The following is a 14,849-nucleotide window of genomic DNA, read 5'->3' on the forward strand; positions in this document are numbered from 1 at the left end:
ATTTTATCCTATCTCTGGGAAAGACTTGGGGGGGGGGTGGGGGGGTGGGGCGGGAAATCAGCATTAAAGCCCTGGAAAGGGTGCCTTCAAAATAAAAAAAAAAAAAGAAAAAAGAGAGAGAGCATGCATGCAGACACAGAAGAAAACAAAAACTTCAGGAGCATTTATAAAACAAGAATTTCCTTAGTGTTTAAGACACGGTTAAACAGATACTCTGCTGAAATCGTGAAGGCATTTATTTCTGATATTCAGCTATATATACAGGTGGTGTTCATGTGTGTATTGCAGTGTAGGAGAGTTAAACAGGTGAATAATTTAGAATAACATAAAAAGTCCTTGGTTCTTACAAATCTCTTCACTGTGAGAGCAATGCGAGATTAAATCTAGTGTGCATGTATAGCATTACCTTTTCTCTATAGGAAATTATGCTTTCTTTCTGTATCTAGTGATGCTTCTAAAATATGTCTAAGTCACTGCAAGATGACGCTGTGCTTCACGTGAAAGAATGACTGTGGCTCTCCTTCACGCAGCCACCCAGCGCATTAAGGAGAGAATTAGCAAGTTTGGGTTCAGTGAGCTCTGTGTTACTTTTGAAACCGCAGACAAAAACAATAGAAACAAAACACTCATAGCAAAGTCTGTCGGTAATTATTTCTAATAAATGTTCTGGTTAGTAAATGCCATATCTAGTGAAGTTTCATATTTATTACAGCTCTAAGCAAAGTTAAAGCTGTAGTGCTGTCAGAGAGAGAAAGGGAAAGGATACAGAGAAGGCACATCCTACCCTCTCCTATGTCCCAGCAAAATACAACCTAACTATCCTCAGATATAGAAATTACATACTAAGTCACTTATGAAGATCTAAACTTTATTGTAAAAACAGCCTTAGTTTAATATTATCCTGACCTGTGCTATGCAGCCATCCGAAATACTGCCAATGATGCTTTCACCACCTTCAGTACACACGGTCAGCAAATAAATATCCAATAACCAGCAGCTTAAACAGCAGACAGCTTAACCTTTCTCCTGTCCTTAAAAAATGCCAGACTTCTCAGTGTTTGCTCAAGACTCTTCTTTACCAACATTCAATTTGAATGAGCCCGTGCAAATGCACCGTTCATCCTCTCGTGAGAGGAGGATGCATTCATGTGAAACATGAGGAGCATGCCTAATGCTGAAACATACTCTCTGCATCCTCAATGAGATTTTATTACAGGGCTCTCTTACGTCTCACCGGCGTGTGTCAACACGCCTGCAACCATGCCACTTCTTTTATGGCCAGATGCTGCCTGTACACTCGTATTTACATCCAGTACTCTACAGGAGCACTATATATTACACATACGTTATAACACAAGTGGGGCTATTTAAAAAATAATCAACCCTGTCATTCCAAACACTCAATATATGATACTGACATAAAAAAATATTCTGCTAATATTGCATACAGCTAACTCTGGTTATTAACAACCAGATTTTAAAACTATTTTGGCTTCCAAAAGCATTAAAGGGCTTGGATTTCCAAATGTGCCTAAAGGTAAGACGATTTTATAAACTTGCTCTATGGTCCTTAGAGGAAAATCTGGTAGTTTAAAAATACAAACAAATTGTTAAAAATAGTTATTTTTGTATATTGTATCAGAGCTCCATATGACACAAATTTGTAATTTCTGAACTTGTCAGCAAAATTTGTGGGTTAAAATCTGTTTAAAAAATACCAAACAAATAAGAAACATAAAATAAACTACAAAACCATAACCAGCTTCCTCGAGCCTGCAATCCGTTAAGGAACACTGCTAGTGCAACTGTAATTTTTGGTTAAAGAAACACGAATTACAAAAAGAATGGCTTTCACTGAGATATTTTAGTATCTTGGGCTGTGACAACTAGATTTCACCAGCTTTGATAAATAATCAAAGAGTCTGGCAAACATTCAGTTTTTCTAGTCCCCCACCTACATGGTTCTACAGTTCCTATCAATACATTATTTATATTTCAGGAGCATTCTCCACACGTAATTGCCTTCTACACTGGTAGGAAGGAAGTCTCTGCTGCAAAGATCTTCCACTCCAAGACAGCAAGGAAGGAAAACGTTAGTCTTTTAAATATAGTTTCCTAGTCATAATAAAGATGCATGTTACAAGTAATGGGACAGAGATGCTGCCATTCTAAATAAAAATCTCTCAGAAATATTGAGTTCAAGAAAAGCGCTATGGCAATACCTCTCACTATCATCTTTGTTGAAACAATAAAAGTGCAATAAAATGAAGCCTTAAAAACATAACTCATCTTGATGGCTTCTGTATCTTCCTTGCTTTCTCCATTTATTTGCTTCTCTTTATTCTTTTCACTATGTACCTAATATTACCTCCTCTTAACACCGTATTTCTTGTTCTACCACTATGTCCTTACTAAAACAATGTCTCTTTATCACCACTTATGCTGCAGGATTGACTCCAGGAATTTCCTGGAGTGTCCGACCGTTTGGTCCAGGGTTAGTGGGTATACACCGCACATCTCCACTGGCTGTCTTGGAGCCACCTCCCTGATCGCTCCGGGACCCACAGAGGGATCCCCCCTGACGTAACCCCACAAAGCACAGCAGGAGTTTCAGTAAGGCCTCGTGCTGCTGGAAACAGGATTTTCTTAATAGCTGCGACACAACAGGGCATGCCGTGTTGAGGAGTTATCATGGAAGCTGCCAGTGGCTTTACGGGCTTACAGGCCAAACTGACTGTATCCCCAGTGTGACAAAATTATTCTGCTTAAACTGTTGGTGATCCTTAAAGTCTATAAAGCAAGACTGGTGGTAATTTAGAAAGAGTAGGAAGACACACAACTCCAACCAGGTTTGGTTTTGAAAACATTCAGCAGTGGAGTAAGATGCTAGAAAGAAAATATTATGAAGGGGTTGGAGTTTTTTACGTCCTTCTGTTCTTTCTACTCTTGTTGGTGCCATTCAATTATCTACTTATATTTTTAGGGAAGAAAAGAAGATATCATCACGTAAATATAGCAATTCACCTTCTTTGGAAATAACAACAAGGAACCTAATTTCTTTCTGTTTAATCCCCAGTGGAACTTGCAGTAAGAGCATCTCCAGAGGAAGGCGAAGACATGGCAACTGTATTACAGAAAAACTGTAAATTTAAGGACATAATTTTGGAAACTTAAACTATGACAAAGTAATGCACACCAGAGAATTATATTAATTATAAACATAAATATAACATTTTCAAACTGAAAGGCAGAGTAATAAACTATCAGCAATTCTTGCATGAAGCAAGATTTTATTTTTCTACCTTCCGGCTTCATCCTGAGTTTTTATGCAATACATGCTGATGTTGGCAAAGGCTCATATGCTTAATTAGTTACACCTAAGATAGTCAAGTGCTCCAGCACTTTCATTTGGTATCTATTTTCCTCCTCTTTTATTGATTGCAGTTCACACTTGCAATGAAGAATTAAAATATCTTCCTTCTGTACAGGCAGAGTTGCTGATTTCATGTGCACTGTACCTCCATACGCTTTTACGGAAATGCCTACCTAGCGGAGAAAGCGCGCACCGAGAGCTTTCTAGGTAGCAGAGCAACTTTCAGATTTGTGCTCATTCAACATTTAATCACCTATTAGTGATTTTCAGTATCAGCCAGTTCCCTATTTGTTCCTATTCAAAACAGGCTGCTGCAAGTTAATTATTGCCTCTTCAAATAGGGGGGGGTTTGTGGTTTTTTTGATACAGGGGTTGGGCGAAACCTTTAGGCATCCATTTATCAAACACAACACATGTAGTAGGCAAAAATCTAAGACCTAAAAGAATGTCAACTACCTGGTAGTTCAATATTTGATTTTTTCGTTTTTATTCTGAGCTAAGAAGTTACCCTCTTTCTAGTATGTCCCTCGCAGAATAATTCCAGGAAAAGTAATAGGTGTTTTGTATTCAGATTGAGACTTTTCTATTTTGCCTACTGAGAAAACTCCTCTTTTCAACTGCTTTACCTTTAGTCTTAACAACCAGAGGGGTGCAATAAGGAAGCAGTATTCATAGACCTTGAACTGGAAGCCACCCCCCATGTGCACAATACAGCAGTTGTTATATTATCCCAAGCTCCGTTTACCCCACTTGAACCAACTAAGTCAAAACCTCTAAGTAAGTCCTCCTTTGTGCTATTAACTCTCAAATGGAAGTAAAACAGGGACTAAACCACTTCAGGAGTTTCAATCTCTGCCACACAGCCATGCCTGTTCTCTGCAGGAGGCCCCAGCCATGGCCCAGTTTCATTCCAGGTCACGTACCATCCTGTGCACCAACAAGTAGGCGAATAAGATTGTATTTTCCTATTTGTACTGACCAAGGATTCCACCCAATGCAGCAGCAGCTGAGTGCTTGTCTGCAGAAACTCAAAAGATTATGTTGACTGCCTATAGTCGCCACCCAGTTAAGAAGAAAACAAACTCAAGAATATATGTACTGATGGTTCATATAAAAGCCATGACACACAGACACACACACACACAAGCCTCATGCTGCAGGGGAATACCCCCAAAACATCAATTGTATACACAGAATTTTGCTACTAGAAGATCACCAAATCAGCACTTAACTGAGCGAGTGCTCTACCAAATGTAAACGCAAAGGACTGACACAAAGACTTCTCCGAAGAGGTGATCCTGGAAAGCATTTCTTCAAAGGGCAATACAAAGTATAACCTAAACTAGCAGATAAAACTAAGCTCACTATCTTGCTAATCTATGTTCATCCATATTAATTCTCATACAGCCAACAGAGATCCTCTGACTAGAGGTATACGTCTGTTTAGGTCTGATTTACCATAGAGTTATTGTTCAAAAACATGAAGAGGAGACTGGGTGACAGCACAAACCAAAGCAAAACAAGGGATTGCAAGAGGACATTTACAGCTCTGTTTGTGAGTCTAAGGACCAGAAGTTTCAAATATTAACTTAGTCACCAAAACCCCACTGAATTTCAACAGCACTTAGCCGTCTTACTCTCTGAAACACCAGTGATTTTAACTTTCGAGTGCTTTTACCTAGGAATAAGAAAGTCAGAGAGAGTTACTCCACCACTGTATACCTATCCAAATCACACACTTCATTGGAAGCACCATAATTCCTCAAGACAATAATGCATTCACTCTATTTCTTCACTTTACCCAAGGTTAAAAGTCCAATAGAGATGAAAAGTCGGGTGTAAGTAGTTACAAATCAACTGAAAAGCAAAAGATACGACAGACTTGTTCCCTGTGTTCCTGATTCATAAAGATGCCAGCAGCGAAGCTGTGATAACTCACACAAGTCAGGATTTTTCACTTTAGCATGAGTATACAGAAATATGGCTCTTCTCCCTCTAGCCACTTCCCCCCCTCGCCCCCCACCCTCCTTTTGTGTGTGTGTGTGCATCTGTGTGTAATTGCATACATAGTTTACATAGCAAAATGTAACCTTTCTTTATTTGTAACGCAAGTTTTTCTGGTCTTCATCTTTGTAGAGAAAAGCCTAATAACAGCCAAAATTTCTATCAAAACAGAAATGGTTATAAAAGTCCCATTTGGGAGGGGTTGAGGGGCGAAGCCACTTAAAGGGATTTAAGCAGAGACTTGCTTAGCCTCCATCTTGCATCTAATGGTAAAAGTTCAGTACCACTCCAGAATACCAGCTTACCTGTATGTTAGTAGCAATGGAGCATGCGAGAGAGGATTTCCATGCTCATCATCCACACCTTGCCAGACCACTGTTTCCAAGCTATCTTTAAAAAGGAAGGGCCAGTAAATGACACAGGAAGCCTATGGCTTACCTAAAGCACTCCAAGTGAAGCAACTGCTAATACACATACTAGAAATTTTCTCAACAGTGGCTTTTGCAGCTTTGCACAGCTGTTATAGATGTTCTTTATCACTGCTACTTTTTTTTTTTTTTTTTAAAAATAAAGTATACCCCTATTAAACCACTGCCTTCTTCCCCTCCTCCTCTCCCAATCTGGTTGTCTGGTTTTCACTTATTTGCATTCCTCTTCACCTTTAATTTTCTTCTTTATTTAGTATCTTTTCCATCACTTCTGCCAGGCTTTCCAACAACTACTTTTGCTACGTGATTCCTTCTCTTCCATTTTAATTTCTGGTTTCCTTGTACTTCACTCTCTGCCAACTTGACTTTTTTCTCTTTTCCCTTTCCCTGCTCTTCCTAAGAATCACAAAATCATAGAATATCTCAAGTTAGAGGGGTCGCATAAGGAACATCGAGTCCAACTCCCTGCTCCTCACAGACTACCTAACATTAAACCATACGACTAAAAGTGTCAAGACATCCCTTGAACTCTGACAGGCTTGGTGCCATGACCAGTCCCCTAAAATACAGAACCTTTCACAAACTTGCATGTCATCCTTGCACAGTGGTCACGCTAATCTTCTCTGTATCATTTCACCTTTAGTACATGTGCTGCCAAAGCAAGCACAACTGGACGTCTGTTGGATGTCTCCTGTCCCTTTCCAACGACCCCAAATTAGCAAACCTGCTCAGATGACAGCAGACTGTCCATGGCTCACTCTGTCAGCTTAACTACCACGCAGAAAGTGAAACCTCAGTGTTTGATCAATTTGCTGCCACAGAAGACCAGCATTTGTAAAAACAGATCAAGCAATTAAGGTGTGTAACTGTGGCTAAAACATTATAGGCTCACGGTGAATGCTCTGAAGACCAAGGCATTCATAGTTAAAACATAGCAGCATAAAATGAGTTCTTGTGAAAAATTAAATTTCCTCTTATTAAGGAAGAGCCCAAGGATTTGTACCATGACTGCCATGCCACTGTGTACTCTGTCACTGCTGAACACACCATCACCAACTTCATATTAGCAATCCTTCTTCCTATAAATGACATAAAATCATCTCTCCTTGTGAATGAACCCACCCCACCCCATCCCCAGCAGGGTTACAGCACAGCAGCTCCTCAAAAGGCTTCGGAGGCAGCAGGTTACTGGATGGTTACTATCCACATGGAGGTTGAGAAGGCTGGTCTCTACCACCTTCAGTAGGGTATTAATTACATTCTTCTTGGACCCAAAAATATAGGTCTGAAAGCTGACATGGAACATCACTGTCTTTTCCGAGAACCCATTTCATTGATTAACTGTACTCGCAGCTGTGAAGCTCTTTTCAACATTCAGCTTAATTATGTCTGTGCTGATATTAAAGATCATTACTTCTTGAAATGCTTGTCATGGTCGGCCATCTAAATGTGTTTATTTTGCAGAACATGAGTAAGTGATGCAGCTAATCACAATGCAAGTGTTATGCAGCTTCAAAACATTTTTGTTGTCTGGCATAATTTGCAAGCTCAGAATAGGCACTTGCCTGTTGGCACAGTCTCTCTTTCAGAGAATTTCATTCATTTAGTACCTCCAGGCTGGCAGCTAAATCAATCATGAACGGCCAAAACATATCCATCCACCAAAGCCACAGACCTTCATTTAGTCATATGCAGTTCAAAGAACACTCAAGCTCTTCTGCTGAAAAGATTTTGGTTTTCAAGATTAAAATCCCTAACAGGTAGGCCAGACAAGCTGAACACTTGAAAAATAAAATCAGATGTGGAGACTCCTACAGTTGGCCTGTCAATAGCAACGGGCAGATGAGAAAGGGGCTGATGGCAGGTCAGCACACAGGTAGCTACCTCTCCACACAGCGTGCAAAACCATGCCTGATGCTAAGAAAATAGTTTTGCACCCATATTTGCAAGTGCCAAAACCAAGTGTGAACTCCTTTTCTTCTCCACTACTAAAATGGAATTAATATATGGTACTAATATAAATTGATAAGAGTATCTTTCTGCTGGAGGGGGAGAGAAGAACGCTCTGTCAAGTGAAGTGTTTTCTGATGTTAAGACTACTCCAGCACCGGGCAACCAGGTTTGCCCCCTTCTGAGCACAAAATCTAGCAAAGGATTTCTCCCATACCTCCCTGAGAAGACAGCCTGCTCTCTGCTTTTTTGAGCCGAGAGAAGCTTCCTCCACTTAGGATGAAACCCCACACTGGCCAACCTTTAATTTTCTACTTACCATTCAACAACCTAAGCAAAGTGTATACACAGCCTCTGCAAGAGGCTAAAGGAAATTCAACTTTTTTTCTTGCCTCCTGGTGAGCCACAGCACCACTAGAAATGTAAAAAAAAATTAAATATTTTATTTGATCCACATTTTCTCCACATTTTCCTCAAGGCCACAGATCCTTTGGAAGTCCCTGAGCAATATGACTGTTCTGTCCTCACTGCTACAGTATTATACAGTAACACAAAATTTGCCTAGTCTTTCTTAAGATAGGTGAAACTGCCAACTGACAGAAAATCAGCAGCCTTTGGTACCTACAGTGAACTCAGGCAAAACAAAGTGGGAGCTCAAAGTGCTGCTGAACTGTGTAAACTGTGGGGGAATATACAAAAAGTAGGGAACAGAAAATAAATATATTCATGTTACTATGAAGGGCACAGAAGAAGAAATGCAGTTAAACAGGGAGTCCATTAAGAAGAGAATAATTTAGAAGAACACACATTTGAGTACAAAATGCAATTATTCAGACAGGAAATAAGAATTAAAGAGTGATTATTATATTTTCCAAAGGGAGAACAAATGCAACTGAATCACACTGTTCAGATATTTTTGGCTTAGGCATTTTGGTTAGGGTGTTGTTTTTTTTAAATCTTACTCGTTGATCCTCATGCCCCCCCATGCCCTCTCAAATCAATGAAAAATAGTAATTAAAAAAAAATTCCACTTCAGCATCCCAATATGCCTGTGGGTAACACCACATACAACGTCATGGAAACAGCAGGAAAGAAGCCAGCTATCAAATAATTGACTACTGTTCAAAGCACATATGTTCAGGACCTGGGTCCTGGTTTCCTACAGGACAGAGACCTTCAGTAAAAGCCAGTGTGCCATAAACATTATTGCAGCAATTGATTTTAAAGACCAGTTAAAAGCTAGTGTCTGTGACAGTCCAGGTAAGCCAAACAATCTTTGTTCAGGGACTATGCAAACCACATTTGCACTTGAAGTATTTTGACCTCAATCCCACAACTGCTCCCAGCAGACGGCCAGCAACAAGTACCAAAGCCTTTTTAATCCTGCCTCTGTTCAGGTCTATACATGAGCTCCTGCACGTGCCTCTCTCTTTCACACTTAGAAAGGAAAACATCTCCTCAGACCTCAATAACAACCTCCAAAGTTAATTGTCTCCTTGAGGGCAGGAGAAAGAAGACACAGCAAAATCTATTCCAGCAGAAGCAGATTTGGTAGCCTTCAAGAAACAGATGATGTAGTAAGATGTAAAGACAGGCCTATCACAATTTTAAATCATGTGCAAATGTCAGAAGATGACAGACAAAGAGAAAAATAAGCACAAAACAAATTCTTAAAATGCCAAGTGTCTTCCTGCAAACCACATTACTGCAGGGCATGGGGCAAGCCAGCAGCAGGAGCACACAAGCTTCAAATGCAGCAGCAGCCCATGAGCAAGAGCAGTGATGACACTCACCAACTCCACACATACCTCAGGATTACCTTTTCAGATCTCAGCAACACTTACCAGCAAAAGCTCCATCCCAGCACAGCCCCACCCTTCCATAGACTCTGAATTTCATCTTCACTGCAGCACGGTACCCCAGAATACTCTGTACTGTTTTGGTTTTAAATCTGGTCAAAAAATACTACACATGCAGAGCACCTTCTAAAGAGAGCTGCTTAAGCAGCCAACAGTTCAGTAATAAGCAGCTGGACCTACAGCTTTGACTCCTCTAATACAAGTGTTTATGAATCTTAGAAAGAATGTTATCAGATTTCTTTATACTAGATGCACATTGAGAGACAATTTTCTTCCAGTAATGCTTTTGGGGACAGCTCACTTTTCTTCCTGAAGTCCTATTAATCTTGTAAAAGACAATAATGACCCGAATCCAACCAGATATAGCATAAAATATTTCTGAAGTTTGACATATTTTTAATTCACCTTAACGTCTGAGCCACTGCGCATTCACTCTCGTGATCATTTACACAATTAGGTTTACAGCAGAACAGACAAGCTAAGTTCCAACAGAAACATAATTTAAAAACTAATTACCAAGAGGCATTCCCACTAAAACCTATACTGCAGAAACGGTTCTCAGCCAGATCAGGAGACTCAACAGGTTAAGGTCCTTACTAGTCCAGAATACGGCAAAGGAGTTACAACCTGGGTAGCAAATCAAACCAATAAGGCCCCAAATATCAGAGTAATTCTTAACAATGGAACATTTGGAGAGAGCTGGTGCTCTGCCAGTCACACTGCAAACAGAGGAAGACAAAATTCATTAAATAAATAATTCATCAGTATTTAACAACTCGGCACTGGATCCAATACTTCTCTTTTGGCTAAAGAACAGTGCTACGAATCCATCCACTTGTAACTGCACTGCTGAAAAAGTTAACAGCATTTATTGACAGGTTAATTTATAATGTCACCTTAATTAAAAAAAAATTATCTTAGCACTTTTTGACTGAAATGAAACTGCAGGTGATTGGGAACAATGTACCTACAGGCTAATGAATGATTTGAAAGGATTCAGTGTCCAATTAACACCAGCATCTGGTTTGGGGATTTTTTCCCCCCCGTCAAAGCATTATATTAATTATACTTCTAGTTACCAGTAACAGAAAGTTTCAATCTTGATGTTATACTTCAAGCAAAAATATGGAAAATAGCACAGTCAAGACCTGGAATTCACACAAGCATAAGCAAATGCCCTATCATTTGCAAGCATGTAAAACAGTGGCAGGAAACCTTTCCCAGCCTTATTTCAGCAGCTATGCCAACCCAACACTAACTCAAGAAGTAAGTGTCCCTTGTGTCCAACGACCCATCTGCTTCCGTCTGGAGTATCTTCTTTGAAGCCTGCTTCAAACTTTGCTTGGTCAAGAAAGCGGCTTCTTGAGGGCTTTTAAACATCTTTTTCAATAAAAAGGCAATTGAATAATCCACTGATCTTCAAGATTAAGCACAGCTGGAACACTGGGGACAGGGGGACTTGGGGTGTCTAGAGGAAGTATCCTTTGAGTCGTTACAATCTCAGAGCACGTGGGATGACTGAACCAGCATTTGTCTCCTGCCTGCTTAGTAACATTGTTTCTGAAGAATAATAGGGGTTTTTTTTCCTATAAATTGTTCATCACTAACTTTACTAACTCTCTAAGAGCACAACTATACAACTAAGATTAAAAAAAAAAGACCAAGTATTTAGGTCCAAACCCAGCTTGGTGTTTCAATACTGAGAGCATGGGTGGACTTAAGAGTATCTCATTCGCGTATTGTATGCCAGCTCCGTTATTGTTTAGGAAAAGTATAGTGTCAGTTCCTTAAGGCATTCATGCAATTACACCAGGCAGAAGTTACTCACTTGGTGAACCAAATCGTCACTTGAGAACAAAATAAACAGTCATTCCTGAAAATGATTCAGAAGTGGGGTTGAGCTCCTGTGGTTGCCAATATTTTGTTCATCAATACTGAACTCACAGTATTGACTAAATAAGTTACTGCATCAATAGAAAAAAAAAAAAATCCAACAAAAAAAAAGCCAAGTACCATCTTTGCTGCATAACTGTGTGATATTATCCTATACGTTTTCCCCTTCCTTTTTGAGTGTTATTATTATACCTTCTGACAGAAAATTATGAGAACTGCAACCAGCACTAATTTGAATCCAAATACTGGAAAGCTTTGCAAGAAGGCTTCAATGACCATATGTGTGCTCCTACATGAAAATGTACAGGGAAAAAACCCAACCAAAAATCATACCTTTGTTTCTCACGAATGCTCATTTTTAATTAAATGTCATCATTCTAATTAGATCACACCTCATCTTTCTTTTGGAAGCAAGGCAGAAAATCTATGCTTCTGCCTCTTTTTAACAGAGCTTTAACTGTGTTTCTAGGTTCCCCTTTGCCTTTTATTTACAACAAAGATTTCTCACTGTTCCCTATAAACTAAAGGAATTTTTCCCACCCATGTAGCAGCTCAATGCAACTGTTGCCAAGCCAATAAATTAACAGACTCTTGGACTGATCATGTAAGGTAATTCTGTTTTGGCTGTTTTATGCAGACAGCATTCACCTCCCAGACCTGAAGCTTGAACTTGACTCCTGGTCTCCATCATTGTGTTATTGCCTACCAAACAGTTTTAATACAAAGAAACAACATATGAAGTTTCTTTCTAGCACTTGGGCCCCCAAGATGATCAAAATTGCTTCGTTTCCTCCTGCTCTGAAAGGTCTGCACTGCAGATTTAAAGGTTCAGGATTCACATTCTGCCAACAGTATACCTAGAAGAAACTCAAGAGCTGCAAAGTACTTTTCAGAAGAAAAAAAAAAAAGAAAAGAAAAAAAAAAGAGGTGGGTTGTTTTTGAAGCATTTTGAGAGTGAATCCAATTCTCTGTCAAAAAAACCCTTTAAGATACATGGGTAAAAGCCAAACTGTATGCATCATGAGCAGATGTATGCAACCTTCTGCTTCTCCTTACCCCAAAGGAGCTCCTAATCCAACATACTTTCACTGTCTCACACCTCTCTCTTCCTGCCATAATTATCTCTCTCTGCCCCATGGACCAAATCTGGATGCTCTTCCCAGAGTTGTGCCGTCTGTAATCCTTTCCCACCCAGTTCTGTTCCCAATATCCTTCCCTCCTGCACTGCGCGCGCACCTCAACACAATAAAGAAATAATCAAAAGAATAAACACAATAAAACATTTCTTTTTTCTCCTTCTACTGTGACTAAAGAAAGGAAATCTTTACTGAAGGCATATAGACTAACGCACTACTGAGAACTGCTGCAAATACGAAGTGTTGTAGAAAGCTGGTTGTTGCCAGAATAAAGTATCAGCACAAACCAACTGCTATGCCAGCTATTCCTAGCCTTTAATCTGTACCCCCTTTCACAGAGATGGAGATAACTTTTTCAATACCATAATGTGCATTAGGTGAATTAAGCAGTTGCCTGAAGGCCACTGGAAACCTCTTAGTCTTGAGACAGTAAAGGAAACAAAAACATAGCTTGAAATAATTTATTAAAGCTGTAATAAAAAAAATATTTTGGAAAGGACTGTCCACGCTTGATAAACTAATGATGACTACAGAAAGCTAGAGTTGCCCAAGTTAAACCTCACTTAATTACTAAATGAAGCACCTTCAAAACATGGAAATAAATGAAATAAACTCTATTGAGTTGCTCTAAAATGTCTTGGGGAGCAAATCCCTCTGGGTTTACTCACATGTCTGATCTAAAGTTTTCAGTTTAAAGCACAACCTGGCTCCTCCCTTGATTTATTAGGAGATGTACACTGAAGTTAAATAAACAAGTAACAATAAAATGTTAAAACGCTTCTTCTGTACAAAATGCCGATCTCCTATTTCTCTTACTTGGGAAAAGAAGAAGGGCATCCATTATGAAGCCTCCCTGGGACACAAAACTAATTCCCCATTATTTTTTCCTTTTGGTAAACTAGTTTGGTTATTTTCTTATCTGGAAGCTCCACTTAACAAGTTGAACAATACACACAATTCAGCTTCACCAACAGCACCTCTAACCGATTTCATTTCCATGGCAATTAGCATATCGGGGCTCTGTCCTTGGGAAAGGCTGACCAAAACCACCAAAACTTTAACATTTGTGGGTTTCGCGAGTTTTGTTTGTTTGTTTGTTTTCTGCAGCGAATGAAGACTCTTTTGGTGTAACTGCTTTGCCTCCATTGTCTCCAGATGAAACATTCAGATTTTTTTAAAATGACAGTTGTTTCAAGCTCGGCTGCTCATACTCTTTTCTTTGCCATGAGCAAGTTAACATCCAAACATCACCTGTCACATGGTTTCACTATGAGCATCATTAGGAGGCGGGGCGGGAAGTATCCCAGAGGGTATCTCGGGCTGGACTGCTGAATACAGGAACTCAGAGAGGAACAGAAGGGTAGGAAGCATATAAATAAGGTCTGTCACTCACCCGTGAATCAGACCTGCAAACTTTTCCTGAGCAGCCTGAGGAGCTCTCCTCAGCAGAGAGCAACAGTGACGATTACACCCGTTTCACAAACCTTTTTGACAGACTTCAGGCAAACTTCCACTCCTCCTCTGAGATGCCATCTGATTACTGGATGCCCTCCTTGCTACGAACTCAGACACAGCGGGGTGTTGCACCTGAGTCAGAGGCTGAGGGCACAGACTTCTGTGCTTAATTTTACTGAACTCAAAGCCACCAAAAGGGGCAGTCCCTTTGGAGAGCCCTCCCTGTGCTGCATTTAACAGCCATGCAGCCATGCCCTAACTGAATGAAAGAGAGTCAGGGTGTCAACATGGCATCAGAAAGGGTTGGAGAAGGAGTTGCCTTCAACTAAATCAACAAACTGGTCCAAGGAAACACAGCCAGGAGCTAGGGAGGAGGAGGAGGAGAAGGAGAAAGAGCTTGGCCATTTCCCTCATCAGCAGTATACATCTAAGCCACATGATATGTACAGTGAAACCACACCGTATGCCATAAAACAGAACTGGCAGCCAAGAAGTCTCACCACTCCTAAGAGATTTTCCTTTGCTGCACTTGGTGAATCCCGTACAGGTGTGCATGCCATTCAGGACCTTATTACCTGTATGAGCGCCCAAAATCCATCCTCCCAGTTCCAGTCCTCCAAGGGCAACCCCCTTGCCATGGTCACATCTTCCAACTACCTGGGCATGCACAGCCCCAGCAGCAAGAAGGCATTTCCTCCTCTTCCCTTCCTCCTCTGAAATCCCAGTTCTCTTGCTTTCGACCTACCATTAT

The 14,849-nt window shown here is 40.2% G+C and overlaps 1 protein-coding gene and 1 non-coding gene across 3 annotated transcripts in view; both read right to left on the reverse strand.

Annotated features, from left to right (window-relative positions):
- Positions 1-14,849, reverse strand: part of FRMPD4 (FERM and PDZ domain containing 4) — a 313,673-nt gene that overhangs the window by 199,003 nt on the left and 99,821 nt on the right. The window lies entirely within an intron of this gene.
- LOC135311655 (U6 spliceosomal RNA) lies at positions 6,366-6,472 on the reverse strand. Its single transcript, XR_010371269.1, has one exon. It is a non-coding gene; the product is annotated as a U6 spliceosomal RNA (small nuclear RNA).

Source organism: Phalacrocorax carbo, chromosome 1, assembly GCF_963921805.1.
Source record: "Phalacrocorax carbo chromosome 1, bPhaCar2.1, whole genome shotgun sequence".
Classification (NCBI taxonomy): domain Eukaryota; kingdom Metazoa; phylum Chordata; class Aves; order Suliformes; family Phalacrocoracidae; genus Phalacrocorax; species Phalacrocorax carbo.